This window comes from Ambystoma mexicanum, chromosome 7p, assembly GCF_040938575.1.
Source record: "Ambystoma mexicanum isolate Mex_15411 chromosome 7p, UKY_AmexF1_1, whole genome shotgun sequence".
NCBI classification, from domain to species: domain Eukaryota; kingdom Metazoa; phylum Chordata; class Amphibia; order Caudata; family Ambystomatidae; genus Ambystoma; species Ambystoma mexicanum.
The window spans coordinates 553,172,499-553,199,496 of record NC_090939.1 but is presented as its reverse complement, the minus strand read 5'-3'; positions in this window follow the sequence as shown (position 1 = coordinate 553,199,496).

Sequence of the window (26,998 nt, the reverse complement as noted above, 5' to 3'; positions counted from 1 at the left end):
ACTGCCACTCTACGCTACTCCATTAGACCTATGAAAGACGGGTTCTGAAATTGTACAGAATAATTGTTCCTTCTTCCAATAATTTAAGTTTCCAAGTATACATACACTTTTGTACTGGAAGTTACTAGAGAAGATTTTTAAATGTACTATAAATCAACCAAACCAGTGTTGTTTTGTAGTGGCTGGTGTAATACTAAGAGATCTAGAGTGTCTTATTCATTGATGCTGCAACATTTGTAAAGTAAGTGTCAACACATTTCCAATTGAGAATAGTCCGAAAAATTGCTTGAAAGCTATCTTTGTCAGGCTACTCTATGCCCCCCACCATGTCTTGTAGGCCTATTTTTAATGATGACTTCATGCGCATATCCTAAATGCCAACCAACATGTATTGTGGTTGTTTAGCCACATTTCCAAGAGACATGCAAGGTCATACCTATTGTCCAGATGGACGTCAAACAGTTTGAACTTAGCTTTAAGGTGGGAGGGGATGTTCAATAGAATAGCCTCCCTAAATAGGCTTTGACTCAATAGAAAATATGGGGGGAGTGGAAGTTATAGGTAGACACGTCTTGCAGGATGGCAATAGTCTGACCCCCCCCCCCCAGCAATCATGGAATCTGCTAAATAATGAAGTTCAGTGACGGAAAATGTACAGGTTTTATGTAGATTGAATGGCCCGTCCTCTGCTTGTCTTCTGCCCAGTTATGGCCAGAATATGCCCGCTCTTTGTGCACCCAGAGGACAAACGATCGAACTCTTGCAAACAAATATAGTGGTGAGGGTCTGGCATGCCTGTCCTAAAACCCAGACCTGACCAATACATATAACTGTCGTACGTTGAGCAAAATCGTGTCTAGGATATCGCAACACAACGTTAACAAATGTGTCAAGCACGTTCTCATTGGAAGTAGGAGTTTAATTATTATATTAAAAGACATAATTATTTTGTAACTCATGACATTATAATGTTTTTGTAACTCATGAAATTATAATGTTTGTTTTTAAAAAAAAAAAAAATATTGAGTCAACCAGCTCTAGTTTAACACAATTTGGAGTTTTAACAGCACAGTGGTGCATATTTGGATATACTGAAAAAGCAAAATGTAGACTATTGCGTATTCAGCCTTCTGTAGTCAGAACTGGATGTCTGCAACACAAAGGCTTCGCATGCGGCCAGCCATATCCCACATTAAAGGGAATCACTAACATGAAAGAAACGTGGCATAAACCCATGTATTTCATTTAAAACAACGGGGAGGCCTGTAATCGATGTAGCTGAAAATCTAGGACACGTTTTTGTCCACTGATTGATTGAATTCATTAATATAGTACAATAATATCTCAAATGTCTCACTGGGAACTATCCAACAAAGTGCCCAGTGAAGCAGAAAGGAATTAAGTAAAAGCATGCCAGTAAGAAATGTGCCAACCCAATGTATTGGTGCAAGGAATGTCAGGCTTCACAAACATGTACTCATCTGTTCATCCGGTGGCTGCACGGTGGAGTTCCAGTTTTTACAGCCTGAAATCCCTTCTGGCTGTTAGGTCGTAGCTGTGGTACATGTGCAAACAGTAGATATGAACGGACAGTAGCATATATGTGGGATATTTTGTACCTCTATGTTGCAGGGTTGTCGGGCAGTCCCAAGTCGAAACATACCCTCTATTTTCGGAAGTTGCACGTCTATATTTTTGTTAAGATGCTTTTGTTACAAAATGGTATACAATCAGGAAACAGTGAAAAACATGTTTTGCCACAAAATGGCCGTCCCAGCAACGTATTCCCTGCCACATATTTCAAGATAAATATAAACAAATTCAAGGGTGCCTGAAAAATACTTATTTATGATATCTTGCATTCCATATTGAAAGCACACACCAGGAAAGCCTTATAATTGTTAAATAATGGAAAATATTGATCAACGTTTGACTGGCTCTCGACCAATACCATACTAGGAAAAACTCTGGGCCTATGATACATTAACATGTAGGTCGGGCCCAATTAAGAATGTGTTTATTCGTCCTGTTGCTTTTATTTTTCCATTTTACAATCTGTCTTTTTTTACTGACATGTGTATCTGAGGCCTAAACTCCAGGCACAGCCTCAGCTTATCTGTTTCCTCTGGCACGATTTAAGAATGTTTATTCATCTTACTTCCCTATAAGCCTGCCAAAAACGCAATGACAGATGGAAAAACAATCTGCTGGGATTTCATCTTCACGAGTTGCTGTTCCTTGCACCTTGCTGGCCCTGGCATGCACTCTGAGCAAAACCCACTGGTACACTGTGGGTTTCTTGTTTGGAGAGCAGTGGGGGCAGGACGTTAAGATGGTGTGTGTGCACAACCCAACTCTGATGTGAAGCTGAAATGGGCCACTGATCGGGCAACAACAGAAGACAAGAATTTACTTGAAATGAATGAGTTAAGCATCGTCCCAGTGTGTGTGTGTGTGTGAGGGGGCGGAAGGTTGGATTCTAGGTTAATGAGCTGCTCAAGTAATCTGCCAAAAGGAACAAAGGCCAGTGGGAGTCAGCTATACAATAAGAGATACAAACAAAAGATTTCCAGGAAAAAAAACGACATTTGGAAAAGATGATAAAGAAATATACTCGATCACAATGTACTGATGATAACTGTTATCTTGCACACGTGGAAACAAGAACAGGTCTCTCGCGAACTTTTCGCCTTTGGTAATCGTAATCATTTCTATGGGTAACATTTGATATGTATTGACACTGTTTTAAATTGCATATGCCAAAATGTGTGTTTCGCAGATAAACAGGTTTTGACAAGACCATCGCTGTTTCTGTGATTTACATGATTCGTGCCAAAGAGGGCCACCCCCGTTATGCAGGAACCCCATAGAGGTGCAGTGTTCGTGGACATTGCCTGTTCTACACACTCGTGGCAATCCCATGGAATGTGTCTGTTTTTACGGTGCGAGGAAAGAAAACACGCAGACAATATATAGGGGATTGGGAGGGAGCAGAGGGAGAATTTTTGCGCCCGTCATTGTACACGCAGCATGTTCACACGATTCGCGTGCATGCAGTGGAAGACTTGTTTGCTTCGAGTGTGCAGGCTGATCAGAATGAACAGAAGGAGACACGCCGAAGTCATACGTTAAGTTTGCTATTGATAGCAGTGAACATTAGATTGTTTTGCAGATAGTGAAATTCTCATCAACATCCATTCTGATTTCACCACTATCAGTCATTTCAGTGAACATTTCAAAAGACATGCCACGTGTTTGTGGTAATGGACGCTGCTATTGTACCTGATATGTGCACCGTCACCACTCCTATGCCCGAGTCTGGATGAACGTCATTGAATACGAGGCGCAGGCTGCTTGCATCTTTTTGGTGCGAGTTGTCCTATACCAAGTGAGCTATAGGTATTTGGCATGGTCACATTCCAGTTCAAACAAACTGAGAGTCTGGACTTCTCGCGTTGAATCTTGGTCCAATCATAAGTTTCGGTCCTCGAGTCAAATCTCTAGCTGTTTTGTCAAGGTTAAATCATCGAATCACAATGCTTAATTCTGCTGCACGAAACGTCTGGCTCTACAAAATGGCCAGTTCACATAAAGTTGCATTTTTGGTTTTGCAAGGGTGTGATTGAAGACGTTGCACAGGGAAGGCTCACACTTGGAGGGTGTTTCAAACATGTTCAGAGTGTTGAGGAAAGGTTTGACACGTTGTAGTAGTGTTACAAGTTGTGTGTAGTTTGATGTACTAGGAGTATTTTGTTGTCTATTCTTCTTCCTCTCTGTATTTTCCAAGCATTCCTTCCTTTTCCCTTGGATGTGGCTCTCATTTCTAAGGGTGCTTTTGGTTCTACCTGTTCTCCTTCTTTGGAAGGGGAATTACATGCTTTAAAGGCTGGAAAGAGAAGGGGGAAGTCGAGCTGCATTTCTCCTTGCAGGAGGAGGATGATTATCTCGTGATCGATGAGCACGAGCAACCTGGTGCTGTTTGTTGCTGGCTGTTGTAATTGTAATATTGTAATTGGTCATTTATAACACGCTTAACACCCTAAGCGTGGACCCGGGGATCGAAACTATGGTGCTCTGCGTCATCTTGCTTCCAAGGCGAGCGTGTTGCCCCTGAGCTACCCTCCCGACCTCTGTGTTGATAGGCTAGTGGTGAAGTCCCCCACTGAGAAAAGGCCTGTGGAGGAGCAGGAGTTCATTTATGGAATGCAGGAGGATACAAAGGAGTTCCTCATGTTGGCGAAAAGGGGATTTTCTTCAAGCACAACAGATGCATCTAGGGGGTGGTTTCTCTCTAGGTGGGGATCATTGCTGAGGTGGAAGTGGTTGCCACGCAGCAGGGGGAGAACCCTGAGGAGAGGGGCTCTTTCTATAGAAGGCTCAAGGAACAGAGGTGCATATAGGAGAGAAACAGACTCCGGTGATGCAGAAGCATGTGTTTGACACACCAGAGGGTAAAAAACAAGAAGGCAGAGTAAGGGGATAAGGAAGAAGTGGTGGAGGAGCTTGATAAAGCTTAGCTCTGAACTTGCAAAGGTGGAGGTCAAGCACAGGGGTCCCACTCCCAGAGACACAGATCTCAATAACCATTTATCACTCATGGTCTTGGCTGTGGCAGTATTTTCACTTTGCCACCACACTAAACCATGGAGGGTTTAAATGCCAAGGCCGTATTTATGGCGCAGTGCTGTGGGTATAATTGAGAGGGAGGCAGACAAACACCACAGACTGGAAACAATGGACAAGAATAATCACACCCACATCTGTCATGAACATATTTACCAGGCAAATATGAACTCCACCTGCTTTGATCCAACTAGTGACCCGCCAGCTATGACCACCCTCTCCAGCATTGGTGATGACAAAGGTGATAGTACCTCCTAGGGCCAGGGTAGATCAGAACATTATCAAGCAACTGTAATAATAATAATAATTATGCATTTATATAGTGCTACAAACTCTCAGGCATCTGAGTGCTACTTATTATTACCCACGATGTGTGGTGCTCATTTATCGACCTCGGAAGGATGAAAGGCTGAGTTTGGCCCTGCTGGGATTCGAACCTGCGTTGGCATGGATGTTAAAGGAGTGCTCCACTCGCTGTGCTATCTGACCGGCTGTGGCCAGCAGCAGGCCCTTGTTTCATGTACTGCAACAAGAAGTGGTTGGGGTGAAATTCCATTGGCAGCACCAATATTTGTATATAGTAAGCAAGGGGCATTTGGTGTATATCTACCTCCAGGTGAGTATGCACAGCAAACAAAAAATGGACCAATAGAACAAAGATGACAGGATTCAATATAATTGTTATCAAATCTTAACAAAAACATGATATTTATTTCAAATTCTAGACACAATTCTTTGACACAGTAAAAAAGCTCAACAAAACTTTTCCTATCATTCACAACTCATACACAGTATCTTCATACCAACAAATATTCCTAAACTGGGTACATTACTGTTCCCATTACACCATGAATTCAAACTAAAAACTCATACGTTTTTTAGATGTATCTCTCGGCATATTTTACAGGGGTTGTATGTCTGTGGGTATTATGACACTAGAATAATGGTGCAGTAAAGATCTGAGATAACACAGAGTGTAGGTACACAGAAAAACATCCAGCAATGAAGGTTGGCACATCAGTATTAATAGACCACTATTGGGCGTGTGGATCCAAGACATATGAGAAGCTGCCATCCAAACCAGGGAGGAGTTTTCTCGTTGGTGCACATCAATATGTAAGCACTGGTAGTGCCACACTTCCCTAAAATGAATAGTAACAAAAGAAATAAGAGATCAATAGAAGTGGAAGGAAAGAGAAGAAAGAAACAGACAATAAGCTGTAAATGGCTCCAATGACATAAAAGAAGAGCTCTGAGCAGTAAGGGTAATGGTACTCCAAAACTGATATGTTCTAGACCTTCTCACAGCAATGGAAGAAGGAGTTTGTGTAACGATTGGGAGTTCCTGTTGCACGTTCATGCCTGCAAATGATGGAGAGAGTAGCACACTGACCAAAGCAGTGACAAGATTATCGAAGATGCACACCAAGATGGAGGAGGATGCCAAAGGGACAGGAAAGGACCAGAGCTGGTTGTCATACATATGGTCCTGGATGGTCCTGGATGCCAACATGGTTAGCAGAGGGATGAACGTATTACTAGGAGCACTAATACTAGTACTAGTGGGACTAAGTGTGGTCAAGATCTGCATTACACAATGTCGCAAAACAACTGAAAAGACAATAGGGATGAAGGTGTCGGTGGATGTGAACATGGAAGAAGAAAAAGGCAAGATAGTAGAAGAAAGAAATAACCTTAGAGCATGGATAAAGGAATGCCCACTGTTCCCGACTGAGATGATAACATTCCACAATCCGTTCAACAATAAGAGATATTGGGGGAAATGGGTATGGTTCAACCCAGAGGGAGACTGTAGTTATATGACCTGAACTTTTGATTACCATATAAATAACTAAGGACATCTTGAAGGAGTAACAAAGATATTGCTATAAAAAGCAAGAGTGACAAAGTATGGATGTTTGGTCGACATGTCGACCAGATGGCGGACTGAAGAGAGGGTCCCTGGAATACCCTCCTCACCCCCATGAACATTACAGCCCAAATAATCAAAAATGCAGAAAGTCACTCACTATTTGGCCAGGCCCCAGGAAGACCAGTGACTTACATGTATGTAGAAAGATATTGGGCCTCATTACACGGTAGGTGGTAGCCATGGCGCTATTAGCACCATGGCTACCCCCTACCGCCGTCGGAGTATGGGTTCCCGGAATAGGGACTTACCGGTCTATTCAGACCTTTGCCGGACCAGTAAATCCCCATTCCAGGAACCATTCCCCATTCCCATTGAGCCCCCATAGGGCTCAATGGGAATGGGGAAGGAGCTAATAACGGTACCGCAATTTGCAGTACCGTTATTAGCTCTGAGGTCCCTCAGCGGGAACCGTCCATAACGCCTGGGCAGACCACACGTTAAGGACGGGACCCGCTGAGGGACCTCGTAGTAGGGCGGTAGGGGATTACCGGCACTGGTGCCCTTACCGGTGCCGGTAATCCCCTACCTCCTACCATGTAATGAGGCCCATTCTCTTAGACAGCCATTCAAACCTTATCCAGGGAATGTCTTTATGCATACACGTGCTTCAACATGGGAAGCAGACAGGGACACAAGGGGACTGTGGGGCAACAAAGATGAAAGACTACGTTGGTCTAGGGCTTCATCGAACTGCATGGATAACGTGACTCTGTGTACACAGAGACTTAGAGACCTACCGACATGAAGGAGAGGAGAATTGGTAAGGACTTTCACCACCACCAAAGACACCAATAGATTGGATGGGGAGATTGGACAGGGAGATCGGGTTCACACAGCTCACATTACTGGAGAAGGATGGGGGCAACCTCAATATATACCATGGTAACAGATCGACAAGGAAAACCTGAGGTGTAAACTATCCTCATTGACCGTGGGTGCGGGGAAATTGATATATGAAATGGAAAGAATAACAGCAGCATATTCAAGCTATTCAAGAGATATGGATACTTCAAATGTGAGAACCATGGCATAAAACAGTGGAATTATTTATCACATACAATGCCAAGGGTTACCGTAGCAGGTGCAAAAGCAACTGAAGAAGTTGGTAGAAATGAAGGCAACACTGTGGTCAGAAATTCAACTTAAAAATACATTACTGCAGGTTAATGCAAGAAAGTGTGAGGAAAAAGTGGTAATTTAAGAAATCAGGAGGAGGCAAAGTTAGTGCAGAAGAAACTGTCTAAATACGCTATGGAAGGGGCAGTGTTAGCAAGCACAGGAGGACAAAGCGCATCACAGACACAGTACGTGCTGAAGCCCATGGGAGGAGGGTTCATGGGGTGGGGGATGCCCAGCATGGTTTTCAAAGAAGAGTGGGGCCACCTAGGGGATGCAGGTATGGGCATTCTATGCAACAGAGCCAAGAGGGGCTTTCTCGAGGGTTTCGTGGATATTGGCAACCAATGCAGCAGGGCCCATTGGGGTTCTCTGGGGGTTACCAAAGGAGAACGAGGAAACCACGCTAGTGTTGGGTGTGCGGACAGGTAGGACACATCTCCAGAGTCTGCAAGAGCAGAGGGGGATGCAGCAAACTGGGGGAATTCAGTATCAGCCATCATATTAAGGGGAGCCGACTGAATACTATGCCCAAGACCAGACGCAACAACAAGGACAGACACCAAACACATACTTGCAGACGCACCCGCCCATGATGCAGACACCACAAATGCAGGCACCAGTGCAACAGTATTTTCTGACACCACAGATACCACAGATACAGAATAACATGCAACAATCATAGATGGCACAGCAAAATGATGGGACAACGGGCCTCATTATGACCCAGGCGCTAATGGGTTAACAGCGCCGTAAAAGGCTGCAGCGCTGTTAACCTATTAGCGCCTAATAACGAGGTTCCTTTGCGGGACCCGACCTTAAGGGCTGGTGTAGACCAGCCGTTACAGTAGGGATCCGCAAAGGGACCTTGGTGCTAATTATGGTGCCGCAATTTGCGGCACCGTACTTAGCGCCTTCCCCATTCCCATTGAGCCCTATGGGGCAAAAATGGGAATGGGGAAGGGCCATGGAGGAAGGGGGAATTACCGCCCCGCCAACCTTGTAATGGGGTGGTAATTCCCCCTTTCTCCATGGCGGAGTCAGTAACTTACCGGCATGGACCATGGTCTTCCGCCAGGGTCGTGATGAGGCCCAATGACATGTACGGTCCATGGCAGTGATTCCCATTCAGAAATTAGGGGTGCTACCGTAGTGGTGGTTAACCTGTTCGCAGGGAACGGAATGTCATTATACCCTCAATAGGATGGCCCACAGACACACCTGATGTGTTCCATCCTATTGATTACACCCAACCCGGCAGAGGAATCACGCATAAGAGTGATGATAGGTAACAAGACTTTCTCCTTTCTTGTGGACACAGGGCCAACTAGATCCTGCATCCATCAAGAGAGGTATAGAATGTCAGGCAATGCCATGAATGCTCAGGGATTTTCTGGGGTGATGGAATTGGTTCCTTTTATAGATGATCTTACACTTTCTATCGGGGAGCATGACCTAGCTCTACCCCAACTGTATTCCCAACAGACATCTGTGAACATAATGGGAAGGGGCATTATGAGCAAACTTAACATGAGCATCTAATTCACTGAAAAAGGAAATCTGTGTTCCATGCCTGGGATCCACCTGTAAAACGTGAGGGAAATTATTCAAGCTTATTGTCGAAGTAGGGTACGGAGTGGGGTGCCAGCAGATGTAAAACTATTTCGATATGATGCTGAAGTAATAATAGCATGGCTCCCAGGATTTCAGGGAAAATTGTGGCGCCTTCCGAATAATATATGTTTAGACCAGAACTACAAATCGACAAGAAGGAAAGGACGCAAATACCATTAGAATTAGAGTTGGTGATAGTGGGAATAAAAGTACATGGGACAGATGATACCGGACGGGCATGGAGGTGAGTGATCGCAATGGCAGAAAGGTATAGGCTAACTACTGTGACAGACGAATAACTGTTCAAAGACTACCAATCAGATCACAAGGTATTCTTTGACATTAGCATTACATACTGAAGGAAAATACACTACGGGGAGGTACCACAGAGGATGGCGATGATTCTACAAGCACCGACAGCATTTTTCAAGGAAAACTTGACAAAGGTACCCAGCATCTAATGGGCCACCAGTCCCTATGACGTGAGGCTTCAGAAAGGAATACTAGCAATGAAAAAAAAAATGGAAGCAAGGAACAATTTTACCAAGAGCTAGGCAATATTCCCTGTTGAGGGAGGCAGACAAAGATATTTATGAGACAATAGCTGCACTTGAAAAGCAAGGTATATTGAGAGCATCAGAATCACCGCACGACACAGTGGTGTAACTTGTCAAAAAGCTAACCGGGGTCATGGCATTTGATACAGGACTTGCGCCATCTGATCCACATTGTCGAAGCAGAATCTCCTTTTCTTACGAATCCTGTGACAATTCTATGTAGCATTCCTATGGAAACTACCAACTTCACGGTTATAGATTTGAAGAATGCTTTCTTCTCTATATCAATACACCCAGACTCACACGCTTTAACTTTGTTTTTATATAGATCACGAAGTTACATTAGATGTCCTCAAGGGTACTGCAAATCACCTTCAATATTCAACAAGGTTCTTCAAATGGGTTTAGAAAATGTACAGTTAGAGAGCGTTGTTATGCAGTACGTATACGACATACTGATTTGCAGCAAGCCAGAGAGATATTGTAGAGATGACGCTGTGCACATGATGACTGTACTAGCAGTAAAAGGGTACACGGGTACAAGGTAGACAAGGCCAAATTACAATATTGCCAGAAAGAAGTGTTGTACATTAGACAGCTGATATCACAAGACTGGTGAAAAGTGACATCAGAAAGAGCAGAGGCGATGCGCAAGACTGCAAAGCTCACAAACATAAGACAAATGCAGCAGTTCCTAGGACTATGTAATTACTGCAGAACATGGGTATTCGACTACAGCCTACACTAGACACTTGTTAAGCGCACTGAAAGAAGCAAAAAGAGGGGAGGGTACTTTACTGTGGTTAAAAGAATTAAATAGGCATTTGAGGAGCTGAAGGAAGAAATATGCACAGCTCCCGTGTAAAGGATACCAGACTATCAAAACAAATCCTTCTTATTCTTGAATTCCAATGGAGTGGTTATGACTACAGTACTGACACAAAAGACAAGCATGAGGGACACACCTCTAGCATATTTCAGTGGGAAGCTAGATCCGGTGATGAGAGGATACTATGCATGCGAACAGGCACTGGCTGCTGAGCCATTCGCAGTAGACAAGTCAGCAAATCTTACCATGGGATGCACTACCACTCTTTATGTGGAGCACACTCTCTTTGCAATACCTGCAAGACCCAAAAGTAAATTGACAACACAGAGAGCTTCGGGGCATGAGGTGTTACAGTCAAACCCAGTCCTCAAGCTAGTGAGATGCCGACGTGTCAACCCAGTGTTTTTCGCCGACAAGCCGAGGATGAAGACTATGTGCACGACTGCACCGCCAACATAGAAAACCACAGTGACATCTGTAAAGTACATGAGAACGCACTTGAGGGGGAGACATAATTTATATTGACGGGTCATCAACAACTGACCAGATGACAGGGGAAAGACATACTTGGACAGCAGTAGTGAGATTAAAGACAGGATGAGCAAGATAGTGACAAGCACACGTTTACCAAAACATTTTTCAGCACAGGCTGTGGAGCTAGTAGCTTTAATGTTGGCACTGGAACACAGCAAAAACAAAGAAGTGACAGAGTATTCAGATTCAGCCTACGTGACATCCACAGTGTATTTTGGGCTGTCACGTTGGCTGAGGAGAGGCTCCAGGCATGCTGATGGGTCTCCGGTGCAGCATGCACTCCTATTGGGCAGACTTATAGAGGCATTCCAATTCCCACTGCGCATGGCAGTAGGGAAGTACCAGGCCCACACGAGGGGTGAGGACCGCTCTCTAGGGGCAGCAAGGCAGCAGACAAGGAAGCAAAATGTGCCACTTATTTTGGGTACATTTTAGAAATGGATGCTTTGTCTCCAGCATGCAACTATGTACGAACAATGATATTAAAAGAAGGATATACCACATTACCAGTGTCACAGATTATTGAATTGCAGGGAGCTTCACCCAGTAAAGAAAATGAATTATCAATAAAGAGCGGATGTACAGTGTCTCTGACAAATGCTTTATTGTGGCAAAACAAAACAGGAAAAGTGGTAATGGCATTCTCATAATTGCACACTACACTGACACAGTTACACCATCCTACCCATATGGGGAAGGAGGTGCTTGGTGCTCATATTGGAGAAGATTGGTTCTTTCCTAATTTGGCAGAACACGTGGCAGAATTCATGAATAATTGCCTAGTGTGTGAACAATTTACAGCAGGTCATATACTAAGGGTAGTGAGAGGAGCCATACCTCACCAAATGGGTACATTCCAACACCTTCATGTTGACTATGTTGACATGCTCCAAGTATGCCTGGGTTACCGCTACACGATAGTGGTTGTATTCCCATTTTTCTGTTCCCATCCTGATGCCCTTAGAGTGGCAAAATTCCTGGTTCATGAAGTTTTCCACACGATGGGGAGTGTCTGAGTTCTTCCAGTCTGACAATGGTCCTCACTTCACCAATGCAATGTTTTACCAAATCAAAACCTTGTTGTGAATACAACACAAATTCTCTTGTGCCTATCACCCGCAAGCAAATAGTGTATATGAGTGTCTCAATGGGCATCTCAAAGAAGGCATCGTGAAAATTAAAAAGACCCCTAACAAGAGCTGGCTGCACTGCCTTTGATTAGCAGGGTATGACCACCCCTTAACCCCACATGAGGTGGTGACAGGAGGGCGCATGAGACATCCGCTGGCTCATCCCACTAGAGCTTTGTTAGATGCAGAAAAGAAATTCTGATGTATTGGATCAGGAAATGTATGAATGCACTGCTTCCTTGATGGCTAATAGGTGGGAAGGGAAGGAAAATCCCATCCATTTCACTTAGCGATGTGTGTTAAATCGGTGGAAAACATAGTCAAACTACGATGTATCCATCCTCATATGCCAGCATAGATTGAAAAGGATTACAACAAATCTGCATCCAACGCTCCAGTTTCAAGCTCTCATGTTAAAGCTCTTATTTTAATGACAATAGTTTCGGCTTTATAGGTAGCGCGTTCAGCACCACCAAATAGCCAAAACTAAAAAGGGAGTGATTGGTCTTTTGAGGATCGCACCTGGCCACAGCAATGGGCTGGCGGGTTTGACTGTGACTATTCTGTACCCACCCGGTACACAGAGTTGCTGCCTGCGGTTAAAAGTGATACCCTGAGTATCCAATGGCATGTCGAGTGTTCATGGACGTGTCTTAGCCAAACCAGCGAGGCTTCTCTATAACTGTGGCTATAACAAGCATGGGCTGGGGTACATCAATGCTTCTTCACCTTTTTGTTGTTTGTACTGATAGACACGGCTATCGTTATAGCTGTGTATGTTGTACCATACATTTTCTATACATTAATCACATTTTTATGTGGCATGAGACAAGTCAGGAAATGTATATGTGTGTTTTATTTTGTGTGCTTAGATGTTCTCTTGTTTTATTTGAAGTTTTGAAGATTTGTTTAGTTTGATTTTCAGTTTGTAGAAAGATTTGTAGCCGCGTTGAATAGCCGCGGCTACTCGACAGGCTGGGCAGGGTTTTGTATGTGTTTCAGTGTTTCTATTTTTCTGTTGTTAATGCTGTAAATGTGTAGTTCTTTGTGATAGGTTGAATTATGTGTCAGCCATTGTATTTGTTTTTTTACAATATATATCTCTTTTTCTGGTTTGATTTTGGAAATTATGACACCCATCATTGTGTCTACTTTTCTCATTTTGACTGCCAAATTCACACTGTGCAGTTCATGTTACCTGTGACAAAATATGATTGCCATTAATCAGTTGTTTGTCATTGCTTTGTTGAAAGTTTTATTTGATTATATGTTGATAATGGGGCTTTGTGATTTTGTTTGTATCTTACTGTATTTGTTAACAATGAAGTGGTCCTGCTGTATATGTAGAAAATCGGTGGGGAAAATTGTTGAAAGTAATCTATTGGGAAAGAAAATATATTTCAGTGAGGTGCAGGATATAGGGGGTCATTACGAGGTTGGAGGTAGCCATGGCGCTTTTAGCGCCATGGCTACCCCCTTACCGCATACCGGGTCTGAGTTCCCTGAATGGGGAATTACTGGGCCATTCCAACTTTGGAGGACGCAGTATTTCCCCATTCAGGGAACCCATCCCCATTCCCATTTGAGCCCCCATAGCGCTCAATGGGAATGGGGACCATGCTAACAACAGGCCCGTTAATAACGGGTCTGTTGTTGGCATGCTGGTCCTTTAGCGGCTCCCACTAAGGACGCCTGGTAAAACTAGCCGCCCTTAGCGGGACCCGTTAAAGGATCTCGTAATGCAGAGGTAAGGGATTAAAGGCACCGGCACCTTTACCGACACTATTAACCCCTTACCGCCAACCTTGTAAGACCCCCATAGAATCCTTAATTAAACTTCCTGCACTCAAAATAAAAAAAGGATCACAGAGCAGTTGAAATGTGATTTTATTTACAATGCTTTTATAATCACTTATGGCGTGTATGAACGTACCTTTTGGGGTGATATGAAAATGTGTGTACTTTCAAAAGATATTTTTTTTTCTGTAGTGTGTTACTGTGTGGTTATCTGTAAGAGAAAATACAATGGGCCCGATTCATGGAATTAATTGCGTGGAAAATAAGGGACTTGTACGCGAAATCACGCGCAAGCGTCCATTTGTCGAGTTATGGAACACAATCCTCGGGGCTTACCAGGGACTTGCAAGGAATCAGCTGCGGTCCAACACGATACTGCAACACTACGAACACCTTGCCCATACACGTGCTAAAAACCTGTATTCATGGAATTGAACAGGGCTCGCCGGCATGCGGAAAACTACATCCACATTCTGAAACATGTCTTTGATAGCTCGTGTAAACGTCAACGTGCTCAAAAATAAATGCATAAAAAGCCTGCACGATCAACAAATGCACATATACCATTTCTCGCAGCAGTGATCGTGGGAGACCACAGGAGCAGGAGGATGGGCAGGGCCTGGATTTATCTACCTAGGACCAGCCTTTTTGGGATGGCTGATGACCAGGTCTATGGCAGGTATAGGTTTCCACCTCATATCATAATAGACCTCGTCACAGAGTGGGAAGATGACCTTACATCACCCACCCTGTGCTCCCAAGCACTGAGCCCCTTGGAAAAGGGTACTCAATGTACTGCATTTTTGGCCACTGTGTCATTTCAGCAGACAACTGCCATAGTTGGATGCATTTCACAACCCACGCAGTCACGCTGCCTACAGCAGGTGTTGCCAATAATAACTGCATGCCCCTCAGTCGGCAGGCACATCTACATGCCCAGAACACCTGCAGAAAGGCAGGCTGTGGTCCGGGACTTTGATGGGGTGGTGCCCTTCCCTAAAGTGCTTGGTGCCATTGATTGCACCCATGTGCCTCTACAACCACCTAGGTCTAGAGTGCACATATATCGCAATCGCAATCACTGGCATCGTATCAACGTGAAGGTTGTATGTGATGCCAAGGGCATCATTACTTCTTTATATGCCAACTATCCAGTGACCACACAAGAATATCACCCCTACACCGGGCCCTGGAAGCTGGGAGGCATGGCAACACATGGCTCATTGGTGAGTATAAATGCCCCTGCAGATGCATGCATGTCACACACAGGCAAATACACACCAATGACAAACATTTTCACCTCTACAGGGGACAGTGCCTACCCACTGAGCACCTACATGATAATACGGAACCCCGCCACACTGCCCCAGGTAAGATACAACACAGCACATATTGCAACTCGGGCAATAGTGGAATGCAGATTCAGAGTGCTAACGTCACGTTTCTGCTCCCTTGACCACTCTGGTGGTGAGTTGCTATATGCACTACCACTAGTGTGCAGGATCATTGTGGCAGCGTGTGTCCTGCACAATGCTGCAACACTACGTGGTGTACCTGTGGACATGGTGGTCCCCAACCACATGCACGCCGCTTGCACATGGCTGGTCTAATCACATGTGGTGAGGCTGCCCGTTCCCAGCTTGTGGCTACGTTTTTCACCTAAAATCCAACCCCTGTGGAGTGCACATAGCTCTGACACATTGAAAGTGCCAATAAATGATGACAAAGGCCCAATCATATGTGCCCACCAAACCACCCTGAGAATGTGTCCTTGGAAGTGCAACATTGCGTGCATCCCTTAGAACTGAAACTAATTTCATTTCGTGCTTCCAAAAGAAACACATAGAAGAGAGACTATGCCACTACCACCATGCCAAACTAGACATCCAATCGCCTGTGTGTCACATAAACCGCCCCCTATATCATGTAAAATCATCACCAAACTGTGCTATGGTATTTAATGTCAAAGGAGACAGATAAATGGCCAATACATAATACAAGTGTCTCAAAAGTACAAAAATAACACCCGCTCATATAGATCCATAATATACTGGACAGGAACAGTAATTACATATTAAACTATACTATACTATTAACAGTGGATGTAACAGTGAATCTGTTGGACAGTGATTCATCAAATTTTCAAAAGTGCATCTATGTGCCATCAGGCAGGGAACGAGGACAGGGTGGAACACGCTGACACCGTACCTACATGGTGCAATCAGAAGGAGCGAGTGCACAGATGTTTAGAGGGGAGTGGTATTCAGAAGGTGGTAAGAAGTTCTTGGTTGGTTCAATTGCAACCAGTTAGTGGATGCTCGGGTAAGTGCAGAGAGATGGAAGTCTCTCGGGTCATTCCCCAAGTGCAGTGATGATGACACTATTCCAGGTCATGGCGGCAACTGCCCCACACATTTCTGGGTTTGAAAGGGGTGTGTGAGACCTTGAGGTACATCAAGCAGACAGTCATCAAGCAGCAAGGACAAATGGGATGGAGAGAGGGAGAGAGCAGAGGGATTGCTTAGTAGGGAACAGAGAGAGAGAAAGAAGAGTAGAAGATGAAACACATGGGTTGTAGACAGAAATTAAGGAAATGAGTACCCAAAGAGAGGGTGGCAGGATGGGTACCCCAGAGGTTCGCCCCTGCTGACGATAAAGATCATCTTAAAAAATTTTCCATGACCAACTGGCTCACCTGAAGAAGGTCGGAGTAACATGATGAAATGGTCCAGAAGGGACTGCATTGAGGTATCAATATTAGCAGATAGGGAGTACGCAGGCATCACAAATCACAGTGTACAATGCACCTATGAGTCGACACTGTCTGCCATGGATAGCCAGTGGCAGACAATCAGTGGCAGACAGATGTGGTGCCTGGCCTTGACGTCAAGCATAACTTTTGCAGTCTTGTCCCGAATAAATTACACATCAATTCGTCTAGAGGTTATAAGAATGGAGCACAGTGATCATGACATGGTGAAGCTGACTTTCATCTCTTCAAGCCCTCTAACGCAATCGACGTGAACCCATTCTGTTTCCTTTCGCTCTGGCCGAATAAGACTTGACCTTAAAGATACGGACGTCAAAAACATTGTGTCTAGCCTTAATCTTGAAATAGGCATGACAGAATACAAACATTTGCTGATTCAATTCTCAGAACACAAACAGGGCCTCAAACAGCCAAAGTTCATCCACAAACACAAACAAAACCTCCAAGTTCAACACCTGAAACGTCTGATGCAAAGCGAGATAAGAAATATATCAAGAGAGGATATTATTCTCTATCTCACACAAAAGAAACATGCTAAGCAGAAATACAGAAACTGGTATAAGGTGCATAGCACAGTTCTATTACAGAAAGACTCTGAGGAAATGTTGGCTAAGCTAAAGAACAAAAATCCCTCTGAGTTTTGGAGTCTTTTCAACAATACACCTGTATTGCAAGACACACTCCAGGATTCAGTAATTTCCGAAGTGACTTGGGTGAAATATTACACCGAAATGTTCAGCAAGAACTAGAGCTCTAATGATCGGAGAGATCCTGGACTAGAACTTTGGGACCTAAAATTCGATCGAGGTGACATTTTGAGAACGATAAACAAAACTCGTGCCTTAAGAGCCCCCGGGCCTGATGGAGGCATGGGTGGATTTCTGTACCATTCTATTTGACAGAATTACAACAAAACGCACTACCCTTCATCATGGACAAGAACAATTATCGTCCCCATCTTTAAAAAGGGCAATCGTGCCAATCCAAAAGACTATAGACCCATTGCTCTCCTTGACAAACTGGGCAAGATCTATGTGAGTCAATTACAACAAATGCTGTCTAAATGGTCACCTGAAAGTAATCATGTGGACCCCAGAGAGCTGGTTTTGTGAAAGGTGTCGGCTGCGGTCTTAACCCACTACTTCTGAATCTTATAAAAATGGAAGCCATCAGAACCAACACTAAAATATATGTAGCAGCCATAGATTTTTCTCACGCCTTTGACAGTGTTGATTGTGGGATCCTGTGGAGGAAACTAAGTGCCTGGAAGTGTTCACCAAGCTTGCTTGAGGCTATTAGGGAACTCCACTCCAACACAAACATCAAAATTAGGTTGGTTCGCATTGGGACCCTGTCTGCTGCAATAAACACATTCAAAGGTGTGAAACAAGGTTTCCCATTGGCAGCCATCATTTTCAATCTTTTTAGATCTGACATTGGTGAAACCCTTGATGAAGCTGCTACTTTTCCTCCTAAGATTCATGGATCGCACGTTAGTTGGCTTATCTATGCCGATGATTTAATTCTTCTAGATAGGATGCCCATTGGGCTACAACGTAAGCTCGGTGTCCTTGAATCATATGTGGCAAACAACGGCCTGCATATCAACAAACAGAAGTGTGAAATTTTGACATTGCAAAATCTGAAAACACAAAAATCTGGACAAAAAAGCATGTCTGGTACCTTGAAAAAACAAGTCTAAAAACGACTTTGAATATCAAATATCTAGGTATGCAGATAAGCTCCAACATAAACGACGCACCTTGGGTAGAAAAAACTATAATGAAATGCCGACAACTAGCTTGCCAAGCGGCAGCCATTAAAAGAAAATTTTGAAAATTCTCCCTAAATGGTAGTCTTCTACCTTCAAAAAGTGGTTCCGACTTTAATCTATGGTGCTGAAACTGTGTTCAGATGTTCATATGATCTATAGAGCACTCTGGATAACTATTCTGGGTTAGAGCCTTACATCTACCCAAAGGTTGCCCAACAGTGTGCATAAGGTACAAATTGGGGCTCATATAAATTCACGGCAGAGTGTGTTGGAATGTATTAAATCTATTCCGGAAGACCGTACTAACAAACCCTGTGCCACAGTTCAAAATTCTTCAGAATCCTGATGAAGATAAGGAGTATATGGTCTTCTCCATGTGGGGCAATCAATGCCTCAAAGTTCTGAAGGAGAACGATATTCTCGTCTCTACCTTATTGGACAATCCTGAGCTAGCTAAGAAAAAGCTATGGAGAATGGACTGGCAACAAACATGCAAACAAAGATTTTTTTATTTTTATTTATTTTTTATTGTAAAATATAGTTTTGAATCAAAACTTTTTTTACATCTTTGATAAATTCCATCATTTCATATTTCATATTTCATATAAAACGAAATATTAGTGCAATTTGCATCAAGGTCAGTATCAAAATCAGAATCAAGATCAAAGTCAAAATCAGAATCAAGATCAAAGTCAAAATCATAATCAAAATCAAAATCAAAATCAACCATCGCTTATATCGTCAACTCTCAAGAGGCTAGCACATTGTCGAGATAATCTATTACATCACAAGATAGTAAACAATTGCGCCCAGACAATAAGTATGACCACCACTCAGACATGTTGTTATTCAACGGTGCATATTTCCCCATAAATCTGGACCTTTGGGTTATTGTTGCTGGACAGCCTGTAACTAGATGTTTTAGGCATTCAAGCGTTTGTTCACAGAATCAGCCATTGCTGCTAGTAATGCTGATTGTATGTCTGCGAAATAATAGTTCCTTTGTTGGGAGTAGATTTAGACAAAATCGCAGGAACTGGTTGCAATGGTATTTTGATGGAAATTTGATTAGATATATTGCAGGTTCATATAGAGGCCGGTCTTCGCCGATCAGAGGTAGACTGGTTTTAAGGCTTGCCCTTTGGTCAATGGTTTTGATCCAGTCGCTAAGGGCTAACTTTTTCTTTGCTTTACATGGATTCTCCATCAGCATTTGTGTGCTGCTTCCAGCATCAATCAGAAGATCTGTCAATTTCTCTGACCATGGCTTCAGCAAGCGAGTGTTTGTTGCACCTTGTAGTATTTCATACACTATTGGTGAGTTGTCCATCAATATTTTTCTGAATAGCGAGACCGATTTCCAAATCATATGAGAGTAAAGTGATTGGAGCCCCAATTCGTATCTAATGGATTTTGTAGAGGTGCAGTTGGGTAGCCCAAGGACCTTTCACCAGAAAAGTCCTTGTAGGACAAGCCAGATGTGATGGCTGATGTTAAAGCCTGCCTAGCTTCCAAACGCTGCAACAGTGACTACTTTTTGACGGTAAAATATAATTACCGGACTTAGCAAGAAATTTCCATAGTCAGCAGTTTTGTGCCTTGTAATTTCAAGCTGTTAATTTTGGAGGTTAAGTCCACAACCCATCGATGTTCTCTAATGGAGTTGTTGAAGTACACCCCCAAGTAACGGATATTGTTGACCTTTTCCAGGCTCTCGCCCGAAGCATACATTTAAAAGACTTCCCTTTATTTCCTGCCCTGGAACCAAGATTTATAATTTTTGATTTTGCGACATTGATCTTCAAGTCATTTTGGTGCAGATGCACTTCTAAGCATGAGAGCAGTTGTTGGGTGTGATCAATCAGTACCAGGTCGTCTGCATAGGTGACCCAGCTCAGATGGTGGCTGTTGATCTTAGGAGGGAAATAATGGCATTCTATTAAGGCAGCTGGTAGATCAGATATATATAGTTTGAAAATGGTTGCTGCCAACGGTCAGCCTTGCTTGACCCCTCTCTCTGTAGGAATCTTGTTAGTCAATTCGCCTTGAGCATTGATTTTCACTCGAATAGATATATGCGTGTGCAGAAACATTATTGCCTGGAGTAGGTCAGGTGGGCATTTCCAGAGTTTAAGTTTGTTCCACAACAATGATCTGTTTAAGCTGTTGAACGCTTGTTGTAAATCAACAAATGCAAAAAACAGTGATTTGTGGTCACGTAGAGTTTCAAGTTTTAAAATCGAGAGAAGTGATAGCTTTAATTCAACTCCGACTGCCTTGGTGAAACCAGTTTGTCGTGTATCGACAATGTTGTTGTCCAAAGCCCACTTGGATAATCTCTTTTCCAAGAAAGATGCAAATAGTTTTCCGACTACATCTAAAAGGGCAATCGGCTGGTAGTTGTTGGGATTTGAGCAATCACCTTTTTTAAAGATAGGTACCACTACTGCCGATTGCCAGGAAGTTGGGAGTGTTCTAGTTAATGCTATGCAACCGAACAGGACATGGATAAAACTGGACCATTCAATGATGTTTTTCTTCAGTGTTAGGTTTGTTATCCCGTCAGGGGCAGCTGCACCAGAATTTCTCAGCTTTTGAATTGCAGTTTGAATGTTATCTTTCGAGGGTGGTGGATCCCAAATCACTGCATAGTCTACGATGAAAGTAATAGTGGTTTTCGAAGTATTGCTAAATACTTTGGAGGAATGATCCATCCATACATTAGCAGCCACCACGATGCTGAGATGAGATTGTTGAGATAAAGAGCTGGTGTTAATTATCTCCCAGGTTTCACGACTTTTGTTGGCACAAATCAGCTGAAGCATCATCTCTATACGCTCTTGTTCTCAGAGGAACTTGAAATATTTAATCCAGTTCCGATATTGCTGTTGATGTTTATTTTTCAAGAAAAATCTCGTCTAATGTGTGAAGCTACGGTGAACTGCAACTCCACTTGCTTCAATCTCCTGATCAAAACTCGAGATTGCTATTCAAACAGTTTAGACTCAATCTTTTTGCCACCAAAGAACGCACTGGAACTTGGACCCAAAACTCAAACAAACTTTTGACGTGTCGCGTCTGTGATCAATATGTAGAAACACTCAAACGTTTGACTTTATTCTGCCCAAAATTACAGAGCATACCTTGGTTCAATTATCTATGAACACCAAACATACTGTGCTGAAGATTGGTGGAAACTCATGTTTGAGGGGTCGGATCGGAAACTTATGTTTGGTCTCATTACCTTTCTTAAAGAATTAAAAAATCACCTAGAAAAGAAGGACCTTGTGGACCCTGAGCCTGAGTAACTTAAAGTTGTAAGCAGAGCCTAGGATCCGATCTGACGGTATCAGTATTTCTTGATGATGAAAGACTTGGAACTTGATGAGAGATATGAGTGTTTTTCTTTCTGTTCTTTTGTTTTGAAGGTTTGTATAAACCAATAAACTAAGATTTTTAAAAAAAGTAAAATAATTACACATGGGGCCTCATTACAAGTGTGGTGCTCCTGTAATGAAGGGTGCCGGTACGGGACTGGCACCCTATATTACGGGAGCGCCGATTACGAGGTTCCCTTTGCGGGACCTGGATCAGAAGTCTGGTAAAACCAGACGTCTTTTCGGGTTACGCGAGGGGAAGAGGGAGGTAATAACGGGCCATTCGTAATGTGCCCTTTATTACCTCCCTCCCCATTCCCATTGAGCCCTATTGGGGCTCAAATGGGAATGGGGAATGGTTCCTTCATGGAGGAATTACCGGTTCCTCCAATGTTGGAATGACCCGGTTATTCCTCATTGAAGGAACACGGTGATGGAGCCCAGTTTGGAGGCAGCCATGGTGCTAATAGCATCATGGCTACCTCCAAACTCGTAATGAGGACCATGGTGTGGATTAGAAGCATGCAGTTGGTGCAATAGACAGTAGCAGTAGGGTAGCCTGGAGAGTACCACTGCACATGCTACCTTGCAGCCCTGGGCGATGAATGCCACCCTCCAACAAAAGGGATTGAGCAAAAGGCAAGTAAATCCAGAGTGAACCCACACAGTGCCCTGCTCCCATGCAAACACCACCAAAGTGTCAGGAAATGCCACACACTCACCTGTCCGTGGAACTCACCTGCTTGCATACAATGCACACCATCCTGAGACACTTTACCTAAATGGAATGCAGTGCAGTGCAACAGCACAAACTACATGCACATCCATGATCATAATTGATCACAGAAAGAAAATATGCATAGAACACAGAGTGCAGGAGCAAAACAGGGTGACACAGGGGGAATGGTCAATGATATAGATTTGTACATGAGTACAGTGTACCATAACAGAGAGAGGGAGAGAAAGAGTCACACTGAGAGTGAATAACAAGGAAATGACAGATCAAGGAGTCCTTGGCCTGGTTACCAAATGTACAATTAAGTGGTGCACAGCACAGTCGGTGCATCCATTGAGGTATGCACCTACGTAGGTCACACAGTGACTAAGAGCTATAATCAAATTACCATACCACCATGTGAGCATGCCAAAGACAGATAAGACAACCAACACATGCAGCAAAGATGCCCAGCAATGAAGCATGCCTGACATGCAAGACAGTGCAAAAGCGTATCAAATTACTGGGGGGTCATTCCGAGGTGGGCGGTAAGGGGTACCCCCTTACCGCCCTATTATGAGGTTCCCTAACGGGACCTGCTGAAAATGTCTGGTCAGACCAGACGTCCTTAGCGGGTCCTGTTAGGGGACCAGGGAGCAAATAACGGGCCCACTATTTGCAGGCCTGTTATCAGCGCCTTCCCCATTCCCATTAAGCCCTATGGGGGCTCGAATGTGAATGGGGAATGGTATTCAGCATGGGGACTTAACAGGTCCTCATAGGTCGGAATGTCCCGGTAAGTCCCCATTCCGCTTACCCGGATCCGGACCCAAGTTTGGAGGCAGCCATGGTGCTAATAGCACCATGGCTGCCTCCAAACTCGGAATGACCCCCACTGTGTCTATGGGCCTCATTACAAGTGAGACGGAACGGGTTAACGGGACCCACTAAAGGAGGCGGACCCATTAAAGCCGTTCCGCCTCATTACAAGCTCCCCTCGCGGGTCCCGGTAAGTAACGCCTGGTCAAAGCAGGCGTGCTTACCGGGTCCCGCGAGGGGAAGAGGGAGCAAACAACAGGCTGCTCGTAATCGGCCTGTTGTTTGCTCCCTCCCCCATTCCCATTCAGCCCTATGGGGGCTGAAATGGGAATGGGGAAGGTCCGGGCCTGGGTTCATGGAGGGAGGAGTTACCGGGCACTCCAAACTCAGAATGGCCCGGTAATTCCCCATTCTGGGAACCCGGACCCGATTTTGGCGGCTGCCATGCCACCAATAGCGGCATGGCTACCACCAAAATCGTAATGAGGCCCTATATGTTGTAAATTCCACATGGCCTACACCACTAAGTGTGTTCCGTAATTCGACAAAGGAAGGACAGTGTCTGATGGAGGGCATGAGGAGCATGGACTCGAAATGGTGCAGGGTATCTCACCCGGGACAGCAGTCACCACCACATTATGAATTACTGGAACGACATGGGAGATCATATTAAAACAGCCATTGTGCATTACCATTGTCACAGCACTCACGTGCTACAGAACAACAAAACTATAATTACCTGCAAATGCCACTCTGTGCACCCCCATGCAAACATGCCAGATGACTTTACTATGCATGTCTGCACATGTAGACCATGAGGAGTTCATGGCGCACCTCAAGGGCAATGAATACATAAATGAACAAAGGATACAACCAGGAATCTGATGTGCCGACATCTGGCCAGGGGGCAGGGGATGAAGTTAAAAGAAAAAATAATAAAAAGGTCCATCTTGGACTGGGGGGTGGAGGGCCCATCAAGGAGGGGGGAGGGGCAGGGTGCATGTCAACTCCCACATGGGTGGAAGTTGAAAATACAATTCCCTTCATGAGCACATGCACCTCATGGCTATCTGGGATTGGGAGGCCTGTCACTGCTATGGCCACCTTCCTGTGTAGCACTCAGATAAATGTATCTGCAACATGAAGCCTCAGAGGTCCTCATGCAACACCTCAGGGGATGCACAGATTTCCTCTGAGATGGTATGACTCAACAGTTGCATCTGCTGTTGGTACTGTGTACTGCAGGCTGCCTCTAGCACTTCCATTGAAGCTCTGAGGGCCAGAAACTCTTTTCTTAGGGCTTCCCTGTGAGCACGACTATCTGCAAGCAGGGATGCCTGCAGAAATCTTAGATCGGCCCATCGGCTCGTGCTGCTGGCCTCCATGTGCAGCCTGTGTGAGTGGCATGTGGACCGCAATGCCTGCAGCTGGTGCCCTACCTGTGTTTCTGGAGGGGTCATGGAATTGTCTACCCTATCCATGCCCTGAGCCAGCATCTCATAGGAAGCACCCTGTTGTTGTGCTACAGTATACATGGACTGCTCCCACACTGTATCCTAAGCCGCCACAGGTCCACCATGTGTGCGGGCCCCACACCTGCCTAACCCAATGGAAGATGACCCATGATGTGATGCTGCTGCCTGTGGCTCCAGGACTTCATCCCTCCCTTGGTCACCTGTCCCAGTGTGATGCTGGAAATGCTTTGGAGGGGCAGGGCCTCCCTGTCCATGTCCTGTAGTCCTTGTTGATGTGTGTTCTGAATTGTTTTCTGCCCAGGAGTCCATATGGGTCTCCTGACAGTGCAGCTCTTCCTTTTTTTGGTCATGGTGAACCAACCCTTGTTATACACTTATGGCACCCAGGGGCGGGGGTACAACCCTGTACTCCTATTGTATGTTTTTGTACACCTATGTATGGCCCCCAGAGCAGGGTATGGGCTGGTGGCAGCTCCATGCTGAATTTGACAGGTGCTCTGAGTATCCTCCATTTTTGGACATCCAGGCCCTGCCATTGGAATCAGTTGATTCCTGATAGGAGGCAAGATGCCCCCTGTGGTATCTTGCTTTCTATTGCCTTGTTTTCCCAAAGTCCTGGGAAGCCCTGACTCTGTCCCTTCCCTCTGACTGGTTGTTGGGTGAAAGTTCCATATATGGTATTGTGGGAAAGTCCAGGCCAGACTGGCTGGAACATTCTCCATGACTGTATGTTGTGGGTACACCCTTGGGTTCAGACCTGGGTGAACAGAGTGTGTGACCAATATGCACTTCATGTTATGGGTGTCTGGTTTGTAGTATGTAACACAATTAATTAGACAGCCCTGGCAAAACTGGTATAAATGCAGTGTGGAGTGCTGAATGGCTGGGTACTTGTCCCAATCCACAATCCTTGTTGTGAGTGTCTGGATGGAGAAGAATGGCCTGAATGCACTGTGAGCCTGATTAGCTGCCTGCATGCATGAATGCCATTCTGAATGATTGGTTGCTTGAGTGTGACCTAGTAGAGTGAATGAGAGGCCAAACAGTATATCTGAGGACCTCTCACTGATGGAAGTCGTTCAAAAGCTGAAGTCAAAACTTGATGCTCAACCTTGAAGCCCACTGGAAGAAGAATTGCTGCTGCTGTCCTTCGCCAATCTGAAAGCTTCTGTGCCTTCAAGGAACTGATCCAAGAGAGGACCTGGTAGGAGACCTCTTGCCGAGCTATGAGGGAAAATCATGCACCAGCTAACCTTCGCCAATGTGCCCTGGAGATCAGCCTTCGAAAGACTGTCACCCGGAGATGGGGACCGCCAAGGAATCGCAAAGTAAGCATCCAGACATCAAGGCCCTCCTAGTCCATTGCCGTCGACCAGGGTTCAGAGAATCGCCGTAACCGTTGGAAGCCTGTCAAAGCTGTGTTGCCCAGAAGCAGGGACAACTTGACAGCATGCTGCCAACGACCAGAGCCGCAACTCTCTACTGCCTAAGGACACTTTGAATTCAAGGCCTCTCTCGCCAGCACTGTCAACCACTTTGTCCCACTGGAGAAAGTCGAGGACGCTGACGTGCCGAGGAGAATCCGCCGGTGGGTTTCCCATCACCCGAAGACCACAAAGACTCCAACTACCTGACACCCTTGGTGTGCCAAAGTTCTTCATTGACTCTTTGTGGCAACAAACTATCGTTGTCGAGGTGCACCGCTCGCCTCTTCTTTGCAGGACGTCCATCACTGATCGTTGATGAGCACTGCCAGGACCGAAGCTGCTCCCTCGACGCCATCAAACCTTTTCATTGAGGACTCTTGACGTCAAGGTTCAACTTCTTCAAGAACTATCAATGATCTTTGGCTCCTGCCTTAAAGGGGGATCACTCTAGAAGGATCTGTCAGTGACCCATCGAATAAATCTGCTATACCAGGTACATTGGTGGTAG